The sequence below is a fragment of the Petaurus breviceps genome, unplaced genomic scaffold (genome assembly GCF_028583685.1).
Source record: "Petaurus breviceps papuanus isolate PSGF00001 unplaced genomic scaffold, PetGlider_PUasm1.0 688, whole genome shotgun sequence".
Lineage (NCBI taxonomy): Eukaryota > Metazoa > Chordata > Mammalia > Diprotodontia > Petauridae > Petaurus > Petaurus breviceps.
The window spans coordinates 15,517,356-15,523,355 of NW_027186457.1; the positions used below are offsets into that span (position 1 = coordinate 15,517,356).

At 40.5% G+C, this 6,000-nt stretch overlaps 1 long non-coding RNA gene across 1 annotated transcript in view; it reads left to right on the top strand.

The window, feature by feature from the left end:
* LOC138174267 (uncharacterized) overlaps positions 1-6,000 on the top strand; it is a 36,702-nt gene that overhangs the window by 24,534 nt on the left and 6,168 nt on the right. Inside the window, exon 3 of the long non-coding RNA XR_011171656.1 lies at positions 5,857-5,991. This is a non-coding gene — a long non-coding RNA (uncharacterized lncRNA). The remainder of the gene's footprint in view (positions 1-5,856; positions 5,992-6,000) is intronic.

Here is a 6,000-nt window from a genome sequence, read left to right on the forward strand (position 1 = left end):
GGCACCTACACCACAAGGTGGTTTTGAGAATCAAACAAGATTATACATGTAAAGCACTTTGAAAACTTATACACTTGTGTTAGCAATTATTTTTATTCTTTTTCTTCCAGTTCTTTGCTGTCACAAAAATACCCCTATGAATATTCTGGCTTATTTGGGACCTGGGTCTTTTGCTCATCTATCTTTGCTAAAATGGTAGGAGCCAATCTGCCAGGTCTACCATCCTACCTATACTTTTAATTCTATTTCCAATGTTCATGTTCTTCTGTTGTTTCAGTGGTGTCTGACTCTTTGTGACCTGTTTTAGGGATTTCTTGGCAAAGATAATAAAGTGGTTTGCTACTTCCTTCTCCAGTTTATTTTACAAATGGGGAAACTGAGGCAAACAGTGTTAAGTGACTTGCCCAATATCACACAGCTATTATCTGAGGCCTGATTTGAACTCAAGTCTTCCTGACTCCAGAACTAGCATTCTATCTGCTGTGCCACCTCTAACAGCATTAATTTGCAGCATCTTTTTTTTTCTACCTCCTCTCCTCTTTACTTCTTTCCTTCCTAGGATACTTACCTAGAAATGAATCTCCCATTCATGGGCTTTGGGTTTATTCCTTTGTCCTTTTTGCTCTGGTTCACATTTTGGTTGGGACTTCCTGAGGACCTAAATTTTCCTCTTGCTTTTAACCATCCTACTTGTTAGTACAAATAAAGATCTTTCCTTCAAATCCTGCCCCACCTGCTCCTCACTGCCTCCTACTACATCGATCAGTCTCTATTTTTATGTCTCCGTCTTTCTGTCTCTGTTATTGGTTTGGCCACCAAGAAGAGAGTAAGAAGTGCAAAGGGAGGAATAAATGGTGTGTGTGGGGGGGATAGGATTGCAAAAGAAAACATAAACCCTGCCTTCACGATGCTCACATTCTAAGGGAAAGACAATATGCAAAAAAAATGAAATAAAAATGAACAAAACAAAACAAAAACTAACAAAGCTGTGTACATACAAGAGAGATAGAATAGAAATGGAAATTAGTCCAGGAGAGAAAGCAGTTCTTATGAATTAGAGGAGAATCTCTAGAAAGTTCTCTTGCAGAAGGCAGAATTTGAACTGCATCTTGAAGGAAGTCAGGGAAGCCAAGAGGTAATTGGTTAGGAGAGCTTTCCAAACCTTGGGGAGAGCCAGTGGCATTTTCAAGGAACAACAGAGAGGCCACTGTCTCTGGATGATAGAGTATATGGAGGGTAATAAAGGATAAGAAAATTGGAAAGTTAGAAAGTGGGTAAATTGTGAAGAATTTTTTAAGTTAAACCAAGGATTTCATATTTAATGCTGGGGGTATTAGGGAGCCACTGGTGTGTTCCCAGGTCCAGCGTATTTGAAGGGTTATTTGAAGGAAATGTGCAGAGCAGGAGAGGCAGACGATAATGTAGTCATGACATACTGTGTCTATAAGAATTAAATTATTATGACTTGCTTCATTTTCCCTTCTCTTCTTCCTTGCCTCCTCTCTCTTTGTTCTTGTTGTTGAATTGTTGAATGCTTTTATCAGAGATAAAAAGTTGCAGCACTTGGCTAGGACTTGGGGTGGGGGCCCCTGGGGAAGCTGGACTTGACTACCTCTCTCATCTTTTTAAGAATTCTATGAGATGTCTTGTAGGAAAAAAAATACATGTTTAATTCAAATGAATCTTGCAGTTATCTGATCCTCCTCTCTCTGCAGTTTCCCCTGAGAAACAGCAAATTGGAATAATCACCCTTAGTCCAATGTTTTGGGGGCTGGAACAGCTGTGCTCCTGGCACTGAACACTTCCTTCCAGAAGCAGCTGGGGAGAGAGAAGCTTTGGTACCAACAAGACCTAACAACAATAAAGAGACTTAAAACTCATGTATATGTAATAATCCCATGAGTTCCTGACTACCACTGCAGCAAGAAGGCACTGAGCTCAGTGCTGAAGGTACCTCTTTTGGGGGTTATTTTCCTCCTCAAGGATGCAGATGTGTTCTTTTTGCTTGTTTGTTTTTTTGGAGGGCAGTTGGAGTTAAGTGACTTGCCCAAGGACACACAGGTAGTAAGTGTGTCAAGTGTCTGAGGCTGGATTTGAACTCAGGTCTTCCTGACTCCAGGGCCGGTGCTCTATTCACTGTACCACCAAGCCACCCCAAGATGTGTTCTTTTTAACCTCATTTCACTTGTTAAAAAACTCAGAAGGTCAAAGGATCATCTGATCATAGATTTCAGGCTCAAATGGACCTTAGTGAGTAACTAGTTCAAACTCCTTAGTTTATTGTTCAACCAACAAAAAGCACCTTTTCTCTCTCCAGCCTTGTTCTAGATCTTGGTCTAGACAAAAATGAGATAGTGTCTGTCGGGAAGAAGTTCCTATTCTATGATGAGAGACAATAGGGACATTTCTTTATGCATGTGTATGTATCATGCACATATGTGTAAAAGTATATGTATATGTATTTGTGATAGATATACACATATGACACATATTTACATATATTATATAGCTATAAAACAATTACAATTCCAAGGGAGAAAGCATTGTACAGCTGGAGAGGTATTAGCACATTGCCCAAAGAGATTAGCCCTTTTCCTGAGTTTTGAGAGAAACTAGGAATCCTGTTAGGTAGAGGTGAAGGGAGGATACATCTTTTAACAGGAGGGAGAGCTGGTGCATGGGCATGGAGATGAAAGATGAAGTGACATGTGTAAGAAAGCCAATTTGGCTGAAATGTACTGAGTGAAGGGGAGTAATGCATAATAAGCCTGAAAATGTCTATTGGCTCAAAGTTGTGAAGGTCTTCATATGATTTGGGCAATAATAGAAGTAGATAGAGTAGGGAAGTGCTCTGACCAATCTTGGGCTTGAAGAATACCACTCTGGTAACTCTGGGGAGGATAGATTAGAGAAGGGAGATGTCTGAACAAGGGATGTCAAGGAGGAGACTAGAATAATTCAGGCAAGAGGTGATAAGGAAACTGAGACCCAGAGAGAGTAAAGTGACTCAAGGTCACATAGACGGTAAGTTGCATTACTGGTATGTGTGTGCACGTGGACACGCCATGTGACTTTTTTTGTGTTCTATGTGTTCTTCTCCGGATTCTCTTAATAACAGGAATGGGGGTGGGAGGGATTGGGCAGCACAATGATTTTAACACAAATTGGTATCCTTTGCTCAACTCATGACCAACTACTACTCTCTTTGTGCATAGTAATGCTGAATAAGAAATGGCATGGCACGATATTTAGAGTGCTGGAGTTGGAGAGAGGAAACAGAAGCGTAATTAGCAGTTTGGGACATGGCGGCAGCAACAGAAACGGGGCACGCCGCGTAAATGTGCCTTCAAATGAACTTTATCATTCAGGAGGTGAAAATAATACTAGAAGCAATTAGTAACAAGTAATATTTATATAGCTCTTTGAGATTTGTTAGGTATATATATATATACATTATCTCATTATAACCCTGTATTCTTGGTGCTTTTATCGTTGAATGTTATCGATGAAGAAACAGAGGCTAAAAGGTTAAATGATTTGCCCAGTGTCACATAACTAGTAGGTGACGGAGGCAAGATTTACATTAAAGTTTTCCTGACTCCACATTCAGCAATCTACTAGGCCAACTAATTGCTTCTAATGAGGGAAAATTAATTATAATCATAAATATTCTTTGCTCTTATTCAATTTTGGCTTGCCAGGAGAAAAAAAAAATCTTGATTATCTGTCCTAGTTAGGTCTCTTTTACAAAGTTTTTGTAGTTCAGTTCTGTCTGACTTTTCCTGACCCCATTTGAGAATTTCTTGGCAGAGTTACTAGAGTCGTTTTCCATTTCCTTCTCCAGTTCATTTTGCAGACGAGTAAACTGAGGCAAACAGGGTTAAGTGACTTGCCCAGGATCACACAAAGAGACCAGATTTGAACTTAGGGGGATGCATCTTCCTGCTTCTGGGCTTGGTACACTGTCTACTGTGGCACCAAACTGTCCTCCTTTACAAACCAACACATTCATTAACTAGGCAATCATGGCAAGTAATAACAAGAACCACCACCACAACAAGAGCCATTTACATGGCACTTTAGTATTTGCAAAGCACTTTACACACAAAATCTCAATGACCCCAACAACAACAGCAACAATCTTATGATATGGCCCATTTTTATTCCCATTTAATAGTTAAGGAAACTGTTTCTCTTCTGCCCTTTACTGTAGTTCAATGGGCTATGGGGTCATCTACAATAGGAATCTCTGCTTCCTCTCCTCTCTCTTCTTCCTCTTTTCCAATTTGACTTTCTACCTTTATCATTCCACTGAAACTGCCCTCTCTAAAGTTATTAATCTCTTTATTTGCCAAATGCAATGACCACTTCTCAATCCTCATTCTCCTTGACCTCTCGGTAGACATCGAAACAACTGATCACTGTTTCCTCCCTGATGCTCTCTTCTCTCTAGTTTTTCAGGACACCACTCCCTCCTGGTTCTCCTCCCACCTATCCGACCACTCCTTCTCAGACTCCTTTGTTGGATTCTTCTCCAGACCCTCCACACTAACCGTCAGTATCAGGTTTCTATCCCTGGCATGCTTCTTTTTTCCCTCTATACTATTTCCCTTGGTGATCTCATCAACTTCCATGGATTTAATTACCAAATCCATGCTGATGATTCTCAGATTTATCTTTCTGGCCCCCAACCTCTCTGTTGACTTGCAATCTTGCTTTTCTAACTGAATTAAACAGTAGACAGCTTAAACTCAATATGTCCTAAATGAACTCATTATTCAAATAATGAACTCATTATTTCTTTATCCCCTCCTGCCAAGTCTTCCTCACCTCCCTTTTACTGTAGAAGTCAACACCAGCCTTCAAACTCCTAAGGCTCACAATCAAGGAATCATCCTGGACTTCTCACTATCTCTCACCTTCTATATCCAAGCTGTTGCCAAAGCTCTCAATTTTACTGTTGCAACATCTCTCAGATATGCCCCCCTCCCTTCTGATACTGCTGCCACCCTGGTACTGGCCCTTATCATATTACACATGGTTTACTATAACAGCTCCTGGTGGGTCTGCCTGACTCATATCTCTGCACTCTAATCCAATTCTCCATTCAGCCACTAAAGTGATTTTCCCAAAGTACAGGTATGATTATGTCACCCTCCCTTCCCCTTCCCCTAACCCTGCCTGCTCCCCTGTTCAATAAACACCAATGGCTCCCTATCACCTCCAGGATCAAATATAAGATTCTCTGTTTGGTATTCAAAGTCCTTCATAAACTAGCTCCTAAACCCCTCCTATTTATCTAATCTCCTTATGCTTTACTCTCTAACACTGACTCTTCCATTCAATGCCCTGGCCTCCTGGCTTTTTCATGAATAAGACACTCCATCTCTAAGTTCATTCTTTGCCTGGAATTCTCTCCCTCCTCTGCTCCAAATGCTCATCTCCCTGACTTCCTTTAAATTCCAATTAAAGTCTCATCTTCTACAGGAAGCTTTCACCAGCCTCTCAATTCTAGTGCCTTCCCTCTGTTAATTATTTCCTATATACTGTACACAGTTTGCTCTGTATATATATTTTGCATATTGTTTTCCCCATTAGATTGTAGGATCCTTGAGGGCAGGGACTGTCTTTTGCTTCTTTTTTTGGTCCTCCAGCACTTAGCATAGGGTCTGGTGTTTAATAGGTACTTAATAAATATTTATTGATTGATGATAAGAGAGGTTTGGTGACCTTCTCAGGGTCACACAGTTAATAAGGGTTTGAGGCAAGATTCGAACTCAATCCTGCCTCAGTACTGACTCCAGTAGTCTAGAACTTTATCTGCTGTCCTGATCTATATCTTGTCATTGGACCTAGATGGCTCTGAAGAAGAAAGTGAGACTGGAGACTTTGCACAGCTCTCTCTCCCTCAAATTCAATTCAGTTACAAGTCATGGAATCATCTTCCAAATGTCATGGCTTTCATTGAGAACAAAGGACAAATCACAACCTGTGAGTAGT